Source organism: Taudactylus pleione, unplaced genomic scaffold, assembly GCF_031769625.1.
Source record: "Taudactylus pleione unplaced genomic scaffold, aTauple2 ptg001477l, whole genome shotgun sequence".
NCBI lineage: Eukaryota > Metazoa > Chordata > Amphibia > Anura > Myobatrachidae > Taudactylus > Taudactylus pleione.
Window position 1 is genome coordinate 1,916,145 of NW_028285875.1, and position 18,418 is coordinate 1,934,562.

At 43.5% G+C, this 18,418-nt stretch overlaps 1 protein-coding gene and 1 long non-coding RNA gene across 4 annotated transcripts in view; one reads left to right on the forward strand and one right to left on the reverse strand.

The window, feature by feature from the left end:
- Positions 1 to 15,208, forward strand: part of LOC148442514 (uncharacterized) — a 62,583-nt gene extending 47,375 nt beyond the window's left edge. The window contains exons 2-3 of the long non-coding RNA XR_015875795.1: positions 14,089 to 14,279; positions 14,381 to 15,208. This is a non-coding gene — a long non-coding RNA (uncharacterized LOC148442514). The remainder of the gene's footprint in view (positions 1 to 14,088; positions 14,280 to 14,380) is intronic.
- The window catches only part of TNS1 (tensin 1), a 754,643-nt gene that overhangs the window by 210,964 nt on the left and 525,261 nt on the right, over positions 1 to 18,418 (reverse strand). The gene's annotated exons all lie outside the window — the stretch shown is intronic.

Here is an 18,418-nt window from a genome sequence, read left to right on the forward strand (position 1 = left end):
GACGGGACATGCCCCCTGGCCGCCGGGACCTGCGGCCAGACACAGATGATGGCCGTTCAGTGTGTATGAACAACCATCATCTGCAGATATACAGTATCTGTAAAGTGTGTACCCACCATTAGAAACACCATGCAACTCTTTCTTAAAATATGTCTTTCTTAATGTGCTTTACTAATCCTATGTACTTAGTACACTATGGACCTGATTCAGACTTGGGAATAAAGTAGGGTACACAATGATAGATATATTGAATGGGCGATATATCTATGCTGCATCGCCTGGTGTGCACAACGGATATGTCTGTGAACTACTTCGTTCACAGACATATCCGATCTGCTGGTGTGTACGGGTGACCTGCTGATTCGCCCATGCACATACTGCAGGGACCCGGCGGTGAGTGACGGCTCAACTGGGCAATCAAATTGAAATGCCCGCCCAGTTGTAACATCAGAGTTAACTGCAGAGATACATCGTCAGAACAATTAGCAAGTGTGTAAACACTTTAACAATCGTTAGATAGGACAGAGGGTCAACCTAGTGTGTACCCAGCTTTATATAGAGCAAGTAACCGTGTACCTGGACAAACCATGTTGAACTACAAGGGGTGGAAATATATACAGATTTTTGCATGTGGGATAAATACTGGCTGCTTTTCCATGTAGCACACAAATGCTGGACAGCTTTATTTTTCCACTGCAATTTAGATTTCAGTTTGGATACCTCTCTCCCAAATCTAAATCTCTCTGCATATTTTAAATCTGCCCCACCTGCAGAGCAGCATGGTTTTACCAAGATGCAGTTACTTGCGGCTCAGTATAAAAGGATCCCTGAAAAATAAACCGGGTCCAGTGATCCGGCAATCCAACCCGGGTAGCGAGCAGGGTTGGACCAGGGTTACGGAACAATGTTAACAAGTGACCCGTATCTTCCGACCCAGGTGCCATTTACAGCATAGGACCAGACGGCTCACCAGCTCTTTGAGATGATGTCATCTCCATGCACCGGCAGAAAAGCTAACACTTTACCCATGTTATGAACGGGGTCAGTCCCGGGTTGGAACAGTGTTTCAATTTCTGGGTGTCAGACCCAGGATTTTGGTGTAAAATGGGCATTACTCTATTCCCAAATCTGAACCAGGCCTATATGAGCAATTTAATATACTATCAGTGAATTAAGATGCAAAAATGTATAAATATCTATGTAATCTGAGTAAAAAGGCAAAAGACAGAGGGCCTGATTCAGACCCGCTCGCAAGTGGGTCGATGTTGGCCAAGTGCGCATGCGCACGAGGGAGCCAGCTCTGTCGTGAGCATGCGAGAGACCCGCATAGCGACGGGCAAGCTGTCGCTATGGGTCTCGCTACAAAGGGGGCGTGCTGTCGATGTTGAGTGACAGCACGCCCCCTTTGGTGGGCGTGCCGGGGGCGTTGCTGCCCAGACAGAGGCGTTCCCATGGGAACGCCTACCGTCTGGGGCCGGCCCCACTGACATCACATATGATATCAGTGGGAGTGCTTTTGGCTCTGATAGAGCCAAAAGCACTCCAGGGCTTGCAGCAACGAGACCCTACCACAAGGGTCTCGTCGCAAGCCCGATGGTCGTGATGGCCTTGACCATCACGACCATCTTTTTGGCCGCTCGCTATCGCTGTGGGTGGGCACCCACAGCTATGCGAGCGGCCAGGAGGCCGGTCTAAAAAAAAAAAAAGAGAGGGAGGGCACTGATTCAGAGCGAGCGCTCTGAAAGAGCGTCCGGCTCTGAATCAGGCCCAGAGTTCCTACAGTATAGAACAAGCTTTCCAGGTTACATGCTTTCCTGAATTTTGCGTATAAATTGGCTAATAATGTACAAAGTACTGTGTTTAGGATTAGTACTTTTTGGAATGGAATTCACAAAGTAGCATGCGTGGCACGTGTCACACTTATACTGTACACGTGACTCGCACCACACATCGCTGTGCTTAATCTGCTACTTTATGCCAACTCCTTTGTAACAAAACATACTAATCCTAAATACAGTATTTAGTACACTATTAGATACATAGTGACCTATTAGCATCTTAGCACACTAATCGAGAATTAAGAAGCACAATTAGTGAAAAAGTACTGAAGCACGGGAGTCATTACCTGTAGCGGAGTGTCTTAGTCACGCCAAGCATAAAGCAGGAAGGCTGATTGTGGCCCTATGACCGCCTGTTGCACATCACTGGCGTATATTTCCAAAAAATATACTGGTAGGTTACTTGGCTCCCAACAAAAATTATCCCTAGTATGTATGTGTGTGAGCATGTGATAGGGAATATAGATTGGGGCAGGGAATGATGTAAGTGGCCAAATATTCTCTGTAAAGCACTGCGGAATAAGTGTGCGCTATATAAATAACTGGTAATAAATAAATATTGCATCACAACAACATACACAACATAATAACTATACACTTTTGCTGTGTATTCTACTCATCCCATTAACATTCCTTTGTCCAATGAGAGGCTGTAGCTTGTTTGTCTCAACCATCAGCTCTCCTTATGCTTCCTTCCCCCCTGAACAGGGCCCACTTTACCTGACCTCTCCTCCTGCGCCCCACCCTGCCCCTTCCTCTGCAATGTTTACATTCCTCTAAATCCACTTTAAATACCAACTGTCTGATGCTGTAAGCTGCACTGGAATGTACTGACAGAGAGAGGAAAGGGAGAGTCCTGGAGACACAGACAAGAGACCAGAGGAAGCAGCACAGAGCAACCAGGATTCAAAACACTGATCATCCTGGTCAACCCTGGCCTGAAAAGTTGGTGGAGTCAAGGACACCACTAAATAGAAACACTAACAATTAGATCATTGCACTTGTTTTGTAGATATTGTACAGGTAATGACTGTGGGCCTGATTCGGTTGTGAACGCAATGCCGATATTTGCATATAATGAGTGATTGTTATCCATTGCACATGCGTGCAAGTTGCACTGAGCTCGCGCAGCAATTGAACTGTGATTATGTTCGCACAGAGGATTCACTCGCAAAGTGTTTTGGGAGGTAACGGGGGGGGGGGGTGTTAGAAAAAGGAAGACGTATTGGACCATTTAAACACTGCCCACCAAAAGTGGAGAGCCCTCGGCAGACACATCCTGCAGCCTCTGCCCTCTACCCTGATTGACCCATAGACGTAAGCAAAATTTGGGCACAGTGCTAGATAGTCCCAAATTCCGCTTACCTCTGTGGGGCTGACTAGGGTAGAGGGCAGAGATTGGTTTCCTTTGCAGGCTGTCGGCAGTTGATGAGCAGTCGGCCGGCTTGGCATAGGAGATCAGTGGCCGCTCCCTTCCTGTCGGGCACTTCTGTATGGCCGCTGTCACTGAAGGGTGCAGAGAGGACAAGGAGACAGCAGAAAGACAGCAGTCTCCACTGCTCTTCTCCCCCAACATGTCCCATTGCGCCATCCACAGAAGCAAAATATTTAGAGAAGTGAAATGGAAAGCTGAACTTTACGTTCTAAGAATTGCTTATCCTCTTCTACTACTGTAAGCGATATTTTCAATAATCAGGGTCACCGCGGAAGAAAACTGAGATTTTTCCACGGTAAAGCTGCGTATCCACTTCCCGATTAAACAGAGCGATTGAACGATTACAACATCATAATCGTTCAATCACCCATTAACAGGGCACGAAAATGTTGGAAACGACCAGCAATGCGCGCTCCCGCTGGTCGTTTTCTACATCAATCATCACCTGAACATCCTGGTCAATCTGCCGATAACGACAGATTGGGCATGTTCGGGGATGAGGGAGGGAGCCTGCACTGACCGACATCATTCAGTGTGGGCACCTAGAGGATGAGGAATGACTGAACGATTATGATGTCATAATCGTACTGTCGTTACCCCAATGGATACGCACCTTTACTCCTCCTGTGAATGACACGAAATAGTGAAATTCCCTTATCACAGTGGCCGAATGATAAAGGGCTTTTTACTGCTGCATGAATAGAGAACTGGGTTCAGTTACTTGTACACAATCATTCATTATGTCCCCAAATGTGTTATTATAATGTTGTTAGAGGCAGTACTGTGCCTAGACATTTGTGTGCTTTGTGCAAACTGTCCTAATTTGACCACCTTCCCCTGGTAAATGGGAATGGTATGCGAGCTGTGACTTAATGGCTCATAGTCACGTTATGTTGGTGGCCTAGTTGCACACCTGGGTGTGCTTAGCGATTTTAAAGCCCCAAATTCCTGGTCTCAAAAAGCGCAGGTTTTCCAAGCTATTTTTTTATATAATTTGTAATTGTACATAAAAAAATATGATAATGGGGTGCACACAATATAGAGTATTTACAAAAAGAAACTGGAAGAAACAAACAGAATAAATAAATCAGAAAAACAAATAAAGGACATGACCTCGTGTGGCCAATAAATAAAAATGCTGAATTGTATGGCAGATGGAGACAAGGGGCTGGAGAAATTCAATTAGGTGAGAGTTTGCAAAAGGTGAAAAACTCTCACACATGTGCTCACCCGAGATACGCACAATTCAATTAAAAATGCAAATTCGCAGTGAGAGTGGGTGATTTTTGTCCAAAAAGGGAAAATAGCATGAAAAAGTAGGGAGACCATACTGGATCCAAAAAAAGTGAAAACTTTGTTAACTGAATCATGTAAAAGACTGTTAGTGGCCATAAAGAAAGTACTGTATGATTTTAAAAGGTGTCAAATGGCTGATTTGTGCATTTAAAAAAAAAAAAGTAAAAAGCTGTTGAATTTCATTTAATTACAAAGGAATTAAAGGGAAAATGCTAAATAAAAGTAGAAAAAAAAAACGATGCTTTTGAGGCAACTTTAAAAAAATGTATACAAAAATTATAGAAAGCAATTATTTTTTGTTGAAATAAATACTTTCATTAAATTTGGGGTGCATTATTTAACTAAAAAAGCTTATTTTGGGGTAAGTTGACAACATTTTTTTTCCCCTCAACCCAAAAATGACATGTAATTGTTGGCTCGAATTAATCTAATTTAATAATTCCAAATGCCTATTTAGTCATTTGGGGGGTGTCCAAGGGGTTCTGAAGCAAGTACCGACATTTTTTACCTTAAAATACAGATTTTCCCTACCTTTCACCTGCTCAGGGGGGTGCGAACAGAGAGGTAAATTTACTCTGAAAGAGAAATGAAAGTGGCAAATGTAATTCGCAAGGCGAATTTGCAGTGATTTCACCTTGCGGGACCAAACACGCAGCTAACTGAATTCCCTCCTTGGTGTAATAGAAATTTATGAGTCTCCCCGTATTTTTAAAGCAGTATGTTCCTTTTTAAGGCTAAAGCCACTTTAAAAATACTCGCATAAATCCCTGCAGCTGCTAAAGATCGTAAGCTATTACATTTTGAACAGCACATCTTGAAAACCCAGTCTGCTTTGAAATCTTTAGCCTGGGAGAGACCTTGCTGATGCAGTATACGAGCTATTTCACACACTCCGGTTTTGACCGGGCGGCAAAAAGCCGCCCGGTTTTCAGCCTGGTGTACAATCTAGTACATGCAGGAATTCAGCGGGTCCTTTCACACGGCACGGCCACGGCACGGCCGCCATGTTATAGCCGGAAAAAACTACTATGGAGGACGGTGCCGTGCCGTTCCCCCAAATGTTGCAACTTCTATAGAAAATCTTTCAGTTGGTCAGTCTGACTGAACTACAATCGACAAACGTGAACGCGCATGAACGATAATCGTTCATCGTTTTACACTGAACGATTTTTTGAACGATTACGACGTAATTCTAGTTAAATTGTTCAAAAAATCGTTGTGTGTGTACGCACCTTAAGTCTAGTCAGACATTAGGTACAAGAAAAGTAATAGGGAACAGAAACTTTCCAAACATTAAGGGAGTATAAATAAAGTAGGAGGTAAAAATAAAGTTTAAGGATGTATTTATATTGTCTAACTTGAGTTGATCAGTGCAATCAATGTTCTGTATATATATATATATATATATAATATAAAAATAGATGAGTGAACAAATAATATGCAAACTAGTAGCAGAAAACCTAAAACAGGGACATTACAATAGAGGAACTCTCCAGGTGGTACATGTTTATAGCCCTATTATGAAAGGGAGTGGGTACAGATTGGGGAAACAAATTGTTGTACTCCTGGATAAATAACTTCTGTTTGTTATGTTCCTAGGCTTTTAATGCAGATAGTCTTTTCCAGATTTATTTTTTTATGTACAGGAAGCAACTGAGAACATTCAGCAACATACATGTTACTCATAATACATTGTTTCTCCCAGTTTAACTGGACCCTGATGAGAAATTGTAGCCAAGCTCTCTTGGCTGTAATAATGAGGCAGATCTGGATCTATAGGAATGTAGCAAGTAACGGATCTACAATGCACAATGGTGGATTGGATTCGATGTGATGTTTGTATCCAGGTTTGCAGCCAGGAGAGTTTGATATAGACCTCTCCATAGCCTCTGTTCTATGTCTGTCTAAATGAATCACAGCTGGCATGGAGACCCTGTTTTTTCAGTCGCATGCTTTTGTTATTCAGAGGACGCCCTGTCTTTCTAGTCCAAAACATCTAGCAGTTCCACAGGAACATCGTGGTATTGTGTTTTGCAAATTGCTGATTGATTCAAGGAAGGAAAAGGAGGAGTGTGCCATCAGCTGGGCTTGTTGTGTACAAGCCGAGCCCTGGCAGGGTTTCTAGCATTGTGATGAAACAGGGACAGTGTCACATCTGATCATCACGTGTGTAACTGTCAGGACCAAAAAAACACTAACAAGTCAGATAAGAGAGATCCTGATTCAGACAAATTGCTTTTATTGAAAAGATTAAAACTTGATTATAGCCTCAATTTTTATTCTGGTTTAATGTTGCAACAAAGCTTTTACATAGGTTTTTTTTTTTTTTTTTTTTTAAACTGAATTATGTTGAATCTTCCTCAGCCTGCTGACCTAAGCTGGGAAGTGGATGGAAATTAGTTTAGTCAAGTACAGTAGAGCAAGTGAACATGTTCCTGTTAAAAGTTACTTTATTGCTTTAAGAACTTCTGATGTTTAGGTAATGAGGGGGAGAAACAAACTGTTTTGTTTTTGATTTCTGCAAAAGTTATCATTACATATTTGTTGAGGAGTACCTAAAGAGATCAGCAACATTTTCTATTAATATCCTTCCACCTTAATGTTAAAGTAAAGGTGTCTTCCATTAACTCTATATATTATTACCTCCTGGGAACGCTGCTGGAACGTCTCTCTATGTATATCCTGCTAGAGCAGATAGAGTTGTGTTGCAGAAGGATAACATCTCATTCAACCATACAATCAAGTACTGGCAACGCTTTGACACTCAAAGGGGTCAATCCAATTAGGTGCGAAGGGTGCGATGTGCCTTTGCAACAGCGTTTAAACGCCAGCAACGGCACCACATCTCGCACCCTTCGCTACCCGACCCGGGCCTAGATTCGCATACATTTGCTTGGAGCCCTATGGGGCTGTGAGCAATATCAGGCAAATCCAGGCTGCCGTAAAGTGCGGCCACTGCCGCGATGACTTGCACATGTGACATCATTGTACCTAATAGGATTGACCCCAAACACTCATATACTAATACTTACGTTCATTATCTAACTTGCATTATTGATTGCTGCAGAAATGTTGCACATAAAAGTTAGGTACATTTATCATGTCGACGTGCATCAGGTGAACATGAGATGCTGATATGGTCGAAATGTCTACATGTTAAACAATGTTGACATTATGAATGTCCACATGGTCACTGTTGACCATGTGCCTGGGTCCCAGTCTTCAAACTCTCAAGGGGGGTATCCACTTAGCGATTATTATGAACGATTGAACGATCATTCAATCGTTTGCAAAAGTGTCTAAAACGACCAGCGATGCGCGTGCCCGCTGGTCGTTTAGACATCTATCATCTTTCCAACATGCTGGTCAACCTGACGATATCGTCAGGTTCAGCATGTTTCCAGATGATTGATTACCCTGCACTGAACGACTGCTCGTTCAGTGCAGGCTCATCACACGACTGACAAACAACTGAACGATTACAATGTCGTCATTGTGCAGTCAGTTTCATATCTTGTAGTGGATACCCGCCTTTAGTCCTCCATACTAAAAAGGAATGGAGACTTCGTTGTAGCAGCAGTTTTGATTGGTGCTATACAGGTAATGACATGGGCCACAGGAAAGAGACCCCATGTTGAAACTACGAAGTTGGCGTTTGTAGATAACAGGAACATGTTACTTGATTGAGATGGACTCCACAATCTTTCTGCATCAGTCCGACAGGGGCCTCGCACCTGCCCCGGTCACATGCAGCCCTGTCATCACTAACACATCACTAATTTCCTAATAAACTCTGTGCTGCTGGAGGACCCCACTCCTACTGTACAATGCTCAGTCTATGTATTCCTGTCTACATTCCCCTCCTTACATCATGACACTGCCCCTGTCCTCACTAATGAATCACTCGTCTCCTGACCATATCAGTGGTGCTGTGGGTACCTACACCTTCCCAATATTACATCTAGTGCAGGGGTGGGGAACCTTTTTTCTCGACGTCTGTCATTAACCATACGCCGGAAGACCGATGCCCGGCATACCGAACAAAGGTAACCGAGGCACCGGGTGCGGACAGCCGCGCGGGGGGGTATGTTTAGTGCTCCCGGAGGGACTTAGGGTTAGACACCCCCGGGAGGGTTAGGTTTAGGCTAGGGGAAGGGGGGTTAGGGCTAGGCACCCCCCGGGGGACTTAGGTTTAGGCTAGGGGAAGGGGGGGTTAGGTTTAGGCACTCCTAAGGGAGGGTTAGGGGGTAGAGTTAGGTTAGCGATACTTACTTTAGGGACGATCGGGATCTTCACCCTTGCCGGGCTGCCGCTGTCGGGATTTGAACCGCCGGCCATCGGTAATACCTACTACACCCTGTTCTGGAATGTGCAAGCCCTGAGATGCCCACTTTCAATGCCTGTGGATGGTGCAAATCTACCAGTGGTTCCAAACACTCCACCATAATGTTCACCATGGACACGGACGCCTATGGCAGATTCAGTGTCTCCATCTGAAAAGCCACTAAACATGCCCTCTGTGGCTGGAAATGCAGCCACATTCACTGACACACCAGGGGCACTTCCATGCGTTCACTTCAGTCCACCTTCCAGTCACCACTCAGGAACGCCCATGGAATTGCCCACTTTTTTATGCTTGTGACTCAGGGTATCGCATGCACCATAGGTGTTTTCAGGATTGTTTGCACATGCGCAATAGCAAATAATGGCTCAACTGCACAAACATCAGCATTGCATCCACCTCTGCATCAGGCCCCTAGTCTGCTGCTTCCTGCTGCCTCCATTCCCCTCCTCACATCATGGCACTGCCCCTGGCACATGCAGCCTTGTCCTCACTAACACAATAGCATGACTGGACAGGTCACTGCCTCACACAAGAACAGGGACGGGATGCACCAAGGGGAGAAATGTGGTCAAACTCTGAAAATGTGAGTTTGACCACATTTCTGATATGCACCAAGCCTTGAAGTTACCCTATGGAAACCTATGGGCTTCTATTGGGAGAGTGCTGCGAGAGGGATCCTATCGGATCCCTCCCAGCACCCCCCCCCCCCCCTGCTGTGGCATGCGCAGAAGGATGCCAGAGGGACTTCTGGGCCATAGACCCGGAAGTCCTTCAATCACAAAGGACAGCTGTTACCGAGAGAGCAGTTATCCACCTATGTCTGATTGGATACAGGTTGTCCTATACCCACCTGATTTATACAACAACAAAAAGGTGGCCGACCTTAGAAGAATTCATCCTTAATATACTCACCATCAAATTAAAGAATAAATAGAAGAACTGTGAGGTTGGGGATGATGCAGGTTTAGGGATTGTACATTTATTTCCACTAAGAAAACCATATATTTGCACCTTCCGGGTGTTCTATTAAGGCAACAGAACTAAGAGTTCAGGATATTATAATTCAGCCAGTGGAACGTAGTACACATTTCCCTTTTCTGAAGTTTTGTTTTCTAGGAAGGAAGGATCTGAATTATAAATAGTTTGAGGATTGGAGTAAAGTTTCCTGGACACAGTATGGTCAGTAAATACATATTCCTAGTATTTATCAATAGGGAGAAAACGGAGAAGTATATTATGCTATTTTGTGGAATTTAGCAGAGGATTTACATTGGTCTAAAATGGCCAGTTTCTGTGTTGTTATAAAAACAGATTTCCATTCATTTCTGCAGCATAGCCTCGCTGACTGTCTCACAGGGTTCATTCACAAATAATACAGGAAAGAAGGCTACGTGGAGAGTACAATGTAAAAACAAAAGGCACAGTTAATCGGAGTACATAGTCAAGCACAGGGCAGAAAGAAGGAGACATATCTGTGGGTTACAACAACTGATACTTGCTAGTGTTATTTTGTTATAGGATTTACTGTTTGACCTGAATGAAACAAGAGCTAGGGGAGGACGTGATGCTTAAATGCAAATTGTCAAATGTGTGGCCCTTCTACTATGCACTTGTCTTTGCATTGGGATTGCATTAGTAAGCTTGGCAGATTAGTGCACACACAGGCAAGCAACAGTCTTGTACTAACTTGATTGCTGGGGGATGTAGTTGGCAGCTGCAAACCCATCTGTAAGTATTAGGGTTAGGGGTTAGAGTGACAATAGGGGGTGGGCTAGTGTTAGGCTGTGTGAGGGGAAGGGGGTGTGGCAGCAATTTTCAATAGCTACTGTATTTCTTTGTCTTATAAAGCAGTCATTTAAGTTATATGAGCTAGATAGTCTTAAAGTTTTAACCAGACACATTACTCAAAAGGTGTTAATTTATGGAACATGCATGTTAGAATTCCTATATACGGGAGATCCAGACCATCTGCCAATCATGCTGCCAGTTCATAGAGCTATTCCTGCCTACAGCACTAAATCCATAATTCATACTGCAGTGTGTGTTACATTCACAGCATATTGCCAACCATGATAAATCACTGACCGTCCCTTTCCCAATGAGGTTCCAAATCTCATTCTAAACCCCAGTCCTTTCTTATCCTGCCAGAGATCTTGTCTGGGTCCTGGAATGTGAAGTTTACATTGAAACACAGGCTGCTCCATTAACCCCCCTCAATGCCAGAGCAAATTTCGGCATATACACAGTTAATAAGAAGAGACAGCTGGAGGGGTGATATGCAACATGTTCATGCTTATTACTCAGTGCACGGCTCACACGCCTGGGGTCTGCCCTGCTCTCTAACAGAAAGTGGTGCCTTGGAATCTGGGAACTAACAGAATATGACCATGAATTTGGATTTGATGGGCATTTTAGGGTTTAGGATAAAAAAATAAAAGCATCATCCGGAGCCTCTTGCGTAGTTTTCTTTGACTTTCTCCTGCTAGTATTACAATTATTGGTACAAGTGACAACTGAGCAACAGTGTGGCCCCATTCTAGAAGTAGGTTCAGATCTTCGAGCATGAAGAGAAATTAGATTTGCTATGGAAGCTATGAGATACCTGTTTATTGATATTGGTGGAACATTATATTGGTATTGGTTTGTGTTTTAGATTCTTGTGGGTGAAGCTTGATACAATCTGCATCACCAAGCAGGGCTGTATTATTCATAAGATTGATTAGGCTTAAACCTAGGGGCCCGCAAGGCTGGTAGTCAGCTGAGGTTTGTTTTGAGACAATGGGGCAGGGGGGGGAAGGAAGCAAACCAGTAGCGCACTAGCATCAGGGTTGTTATAGAACCATGGAAGGACACATGACTGCCACCATCACAGCTGCTGTCATCACCACTACCTGGAGATGATTTTTTTCTCCTCGAGACCTCAGCACACACAGGGACAGGAAGGAGATTCCATCCGCCAACTAGGGAACCACCGAGTTCAGAGTAAGGGTGCCCCAGCATAGGGGTGAAGCCAACTGGATTGAAGATCCGGAGTGCACACACCAGGATGGACACACTGCCTACTGGTAAGTGCATATTGTGGAACGCCGTCACGACACACACACTCAAGGACATCCAAAACCCTGACGACCACCTTCAGGGTGAGGGCGACGTATGGCGTGCACACTATACGGGAAGAGCCACCCCTAGCAAGGGTCATCTTACACATCCCATTTCCAGTATGTGACTGCACACACGTCAAAGGGAGATATCACCACTATTTGGAACATCCTAAAAGAGCCAGCTTATCTCACCAACTACCTCTCTGACAACAATCTTCCCGCACTGGACATAATTGATAATTTAATGTACAATTTATTGGAATTGTCTGGAGCACTATGTCTCCATTTTCCAGCTTGATGATGCAATTTACATCATTATGACACATGCCCGTCCACTTCTCAAGCTAGTGACTGGACTTCAAGGAGAACTGTCTACACCCCGAGCATACGGGGGGGATCTGTCAATAATCTAGAAGTTTCCCAGAGATACTGGGAGAGTAGGGAACCATGGTGTACTGCACACCTCTATCCACACTCTACCACTATGTGTACTGAGCTTTCCGCCAACAGCTCAAAAACATACTGATATTATGGAGTTAGTGTGCCCAAAAATGTAGACTTTTCACTCGGCTCAGGTAGGGAGTGATGTGATTGATCAAACATTCTGGGCCTGATTCAGAGTAGCTATATCGCAGCTATATCGTTCTGTGTGTGTGTATGATATCGTCCACTGCGCACTCCCATGGGGTCGCCCGTCACTCCTCCAGATCTTTCTGCATGAAAAAGAGATCTGGAGAATCGATGGACGATCTCATGCAGGTCTACGGGGAGGGGGCATATCGGCGGACGGGCACCGGATTGCTCAGTGTGTGGGGACCGCCCGATATATCAGCCCTTGGATCATATAACTGGGCGCACAATGCACCGTGTATGGGGCCCTTTAGCCATTACATTGACTGCTCCCGCTAACCGCCAACCACTGTGTGTAATCTTAAGAAAATCTCCCCTTTGCTAAGGGAGATATCAAACGGGTGCATGTACAGCTCTGGGAAAGTGCATTTGTTGCGGAGCATGTGAAAGGACTTTTTTAAAGGAGACTGGCAGACAGCTATTAAACTGAGTTAATGATACTGCTTATTGCTCTCTGGGAGAGAACTTAGCTGTTGAGTTCGCAGTGAGACTGACATTTTAAACAAATAACATTAACCAATTTGCTTTAATGCTGAAGCGGACTCTACTAATAAAGACCTTATACTAACAAGGACACTGTATGATGGTATTGGTGATAAACTTCTACATTGGAGATATTTTGAAGTCAATTCAGTGTTTGTGTCTATGTCATTTTTCAGATCTGCAAATGCCATTTAGCTTATATGTTTTATATTGTTGCTTATATGTTAAAAGTGTATATTTTTCCATTTATTATATTTTTATATTATTATTCTATATGTACCAGGGGGGTGTTCACTCCCCGTCTGGGGCCCCCTCCTCTCTCAGCGAACTAACAGCAGTGGTGGTAGACTCCGGGCATTAGAGTGATTTCCTACTGCGCATGCGCCCATTTTCCAGGCGTTTGTTGTAGCGCTACTCCTAGGGATATTGGAGCGGTAAGTATTAAAAAAAAAAGTATGGCTGCAGGGTGTGCGGTGCGGACCCCCTTGGACCCATGGGCCCATGTGTGCACACCCTGCACCCATTATAAATAAGCCCCTGATATGTACTAAGAGATACAATATTGTGAGAAATTGTCGATAGACAGTGCTTTTTCTTCCATATACACTTTCATCTCTAAATAGCCTGTGGCACACATCCTACATGCAAAAGCCCTGATGTTGCCCAGTTACGCCAACTAAGCAGCAAGTGGAGGTGCATCTGAGATGCATATACATCAATCTCCCGTAGTTGCTAATAGTAGCATATACAGGCTCAGACAGTTGCTAAAAATATAAATCCATCTGCGAAGATGACTTGCAGTACACTCTGAATCAGGCCCTCTATGTACAGAGCTACGTAAAATGTTGGAGTTATATAAGAAATAGGTTAATAATCTCATGATAAACTGGATGGTTCTCAGTTATGGGAAGAATGGTTTATACTTTGACGAGATTTAAATCTGGTTTCCCACTTTCATAGTTTGTCTTTAGGCGTCAAACAGCAAGATCGTTCAGGCACGGACTCATCAAGCCTCTCGCCTTCCACATCCGAGGAGCAAGATGATAGTGTGCGATTAAGAATGTATTCACTTTTAGGGAAATTGATGAAGACATAGCCGACGGTGCTTTAACTCCTTATACACTTCAGGGGAACAGTCTCAGCCTCAACATGTAAGATTGAATTCATTTCATTATCCATACCAGATCTGCAATTTATACACAAAGTATATTGCATTTTTGTAAGTCATTATTTTGTATTGCTTTTGTTACAGGATAGCACCATCCAACTGTGCCTGACAAGAAGATGATGGGGGATGTACCAAAGTAGACGTGGGTATCAGACAATAAAGCAAGGTACCATATTTCAGAAACCGCAACTCACATACAGGCTGGAAATGGTGCAACCGCAGATATGTCCTTGCCTGACTTTACACAAGTGAGAGGAGGAATGCCACAAACTTGGACACTTTCAGAAAACAAAGAGTGTTCCAAGTGGCAGGCTTGAAGTAATGGAAATAAGACCAGCCTGCAGAGTTAATGACAGAAGGAACTGGCATACCAAGATCTAAAAGGCCCATTATATAAAAGTGTGTATATATGGAGATATATTCAGCATGTGGACATCTGAAATTAGGGTTAGGCTGCATTAGAATTAGGCTAAACTAGGAGTGTCGACATTCCAATTGCCAACATTATGTCAGCGTCAACACTGTAAATGTCGACATTTCATATCACACCATTATATGTGAGATTAACCCTACTTTTCTATACAGGTTTCTATATGGCAAAAAAGGCACATCTAAAACAGCAGATAACAAACAGCAATAACTTTAGCTGCGTAGTAATTTCTTTGTAGCTTTATTCTGACTAGGATTTGTCAGGATTATCTTGTTCTGCTTAATGGATCAAAGTCTAATAACCTATTTCCCAGCAAGGCTGCTCACTACATTTGTTCCAAATCCTGTGTGTCTTATCAGTGCTGTGTACTAGGTGTCCCCCACAATACATCAGCTTATTAGAATGCATCTAGAAGAGCCTAGACATACAACTGCTATTTGTTTACGGGCATTTATTACCATAATACCCAGTCATATGACTTATTTCCCCTCTGCTGTTCATACAGCAAAGATTAATAAAGAATAAAGAAAATGTCTGTGTTTCCAGGTGAGATAATGTAGCCACCAAAAACTAAATATTACATTTTTGGTGAAATTATTCTCCAACTGAAATCCAATCCCAAATGAATACTTACCTGGGAGAAACCGCAAAGGGTATCCCCCAGCACTCAGAATGATATCAGCAATAAGATTTAAAAAACTACATGGTGGTAGATAATTCAGATATCTCAGTTGCATATATTTGCAAAAATATGTCTAATGGTGCATACACACAGTCAGATTTTTATTCAGATCTGAACGATAACGATTTCAAAAATCGTTCAATCGTTCATATCTGAAGGAAAATCTGACATATCTGACATGCCTGAACGATGCGCGTTCCCGATGGTCAGATAACGATATCTGACATCTGATGTGTTTGCAGTCAGACTTGGACGATTCCATTCATTTTAATGCAGTCAAAAATCATTCAAATCTTTGGTAAAATCGTTCAAATCGTTGATCTGACAAATCTGACCGTGTGTATGCACCATAAGCCGCCAGGCCAGGTCACGGCTCCTCCGATCACTGGAGATCTCTGAATTATCTACCACCATGTAGTTTTTCAAACCTTATTGCTGATATCATTCAGAGTGCTGGGGGATACCCTTTGCTGTTTCTTGCATAGAATAACCCCTCCTTTTCAAGCACCTGGGTGATATTACTAAAGTGATTGAGCAGCTACCAATATGTACTGCTTACCTGGGAGGTCAGGCCCTCCAGTGTGACCTTCGACATCTTGCCCACCTCTTAAATCTTTCACATGCCCCGATGCTGCTCAGATTATTGAAACATGGTCTCCCGGCCATCTTTAAAAGACCAATCAGCAGGAGGGCCCTGTGAGTTTCGCTGCACTCTTTTCACCAACAACCTACTGCCAGTGGGAGCATGCATAAGCAACATGAGCAGGGTGGGTACCAAGACGCCTGTGGTCTTGATTGAAAGCCTCAACGCCAGAACCAAATTGCAGCACAAAGTCCTGACTGATTGATTTTAGCACAAAGGGCCTGATTCAGAGTCACACGCAATGCCAATGTTTACCAAGGTGAGCAATGTTTTGCTACTCCGCGTGCGAGAAAATCCCTAGAAAAATGTACAGCGCATGTGTTATGCAGAGTGTACGCACAAAGGCGCTGTTACGATTCAGATGCACAGTATCAGAAATGTCTTGAAAAAATGCTGGGCGTTCCAGGGCAGTGACTGTGAGGCGGCTATTCAGATGAACAGAGATGGTCCATCATAAGGGTATGTTATGGGAGTGTCGTGCCCATGTCGCTGAAGTGCTGTCGCACATAAAGACATACTCAGACAGAATCTGCACCCGCCATAGGGCTGGTACAAGTTTCAATGGTGCGACTGATGGTGGCATGTAAAGACACACCAGGTGGTATTACAGCATCTACAGTCACTCAAAGTGGGCCTCTCAGTCCTTGCACATTCATACACATGGATGTACACCAGGGAAGGTATTCGTAACTGCATATTCATAAAGTCACAGACGGGCAACTAGGCTGCGCGTGCATCCACCGCTGAATCAGCCCCAAAGTGTCAGTTACTTTGTGGGCCTGCAGTTTTGCACATTTGGGAATGATCTCTGCAGCGTTAGTAACCATGCACCTAATTGAAGGCATGGATACAATACAAGCTCTTTATTGTGTAGCATCACTTTTCATAGACTATTTGTCGTTATCCATAGCTCCATGCAGAATCAGACTGACTCATTTGCCCAGAACACACAGAATAAATAATACTGCCAGAGACAGCCAGAAAAAAAAGTCTCTTCAAAAGGTCCGATTCGCTGAAAACCACCAATGGTATAATAGAGAGCAAAGCGTCCCCTGGGACTCCTGAATTGGCCGGTTGCGGGCACATCTATAAGATTAGGTAAAATTATACTGGAAAATGGCCTCTCTCCTGTGAAGTCTATTTTTATCCAACTGATTACAGCTGTCAGGAACATACAGTAATAAGGCAGACCCAGGCATGCACGCTCCCAATGGGCCTATAATGGTTCTACTGGGCCGAAGAAGAAAAAGGAAATTAAATTCTCTCAAGTTCTCACATTCTTTGAACTTTTTCTTGCTGTAGGGGGCCTGCAAAACACAGCTGTTCCATTCAGCACACACATAGTTAACATTCACTGCATGAACATAACAAACCTTTTTTTTTTCAACTGTGATAAATGTTGGGACAAGTACAGAAAATGAGCCTGATAAAAAAATATGTGCTGTTAAAGAAAATGAATATACATTATTAGATCAGGAGAAAAATGAAGTGGACCCAGTTAGATGTTTGTGGTTGTTGAGAATGCAGACTAGTAATTTACTAGTGGCAAATTGGAGACAGTCATTTTGAGAGTGTAACAATGTTCCTTTGAGCGCATTTTGTCAATTCAAAGAAACTAGTGACATCATTGAGGCAAGAGGTACAAAATACCTCAGGCCTCAGATGTCACTAATTCTAATAGACTGCAGTGAATGGATAGATTCTAGGGAATTGGTAAGCAGCATTCTCAGGAATAATGGTCCAGAAAATGTCTTCCTCCATCGCGTACAGGTGATCCGCCTCAAATGGATTGATTACAATATCAGGAATACTGGTTCAAAACTTAAAATGGCTTCTCCACCAAGTAAGTGAAGCATGACTCAGTGAAGTCTTTAATCCCCGGTATACTGGTTACATACTCATAAAACATTGGTTCAGCCTAAAACATGTCTGCCTGCGCTTTGTGCATGCAACAGATACCAACTGTTCAGCATGGAACCTGCAATCTATCAAGCCAAACATGGGCTTACTGGATACATGCAGATGACCGCAAACCAAAGCTCAGAACAGGCTAATGAAGACTCAACTAATATGCAGGATATTGGACAAGTGTCAAATAAAATGTGGAAAAAAGAAGAACAGCCAAAACTGCCGCTGCTGAACCCATCAACATAGCCGAGTGGGGGCAGCAATCACCTACAAATAAAACAAATAGAAATAATCAACTTCTTCTAGTCATGACCATGGGAATCTAAATTGAACTCATCTTAAATCCCAACTACGGGCGGTATTCAATTAATTTCGAGTCTGCGATAAAAGTTTTGCCTGTCCGACTTTCCGCCTACATCGCATGTATTGGACGCGGAAACTGATCGTGCGCGCCCCCGC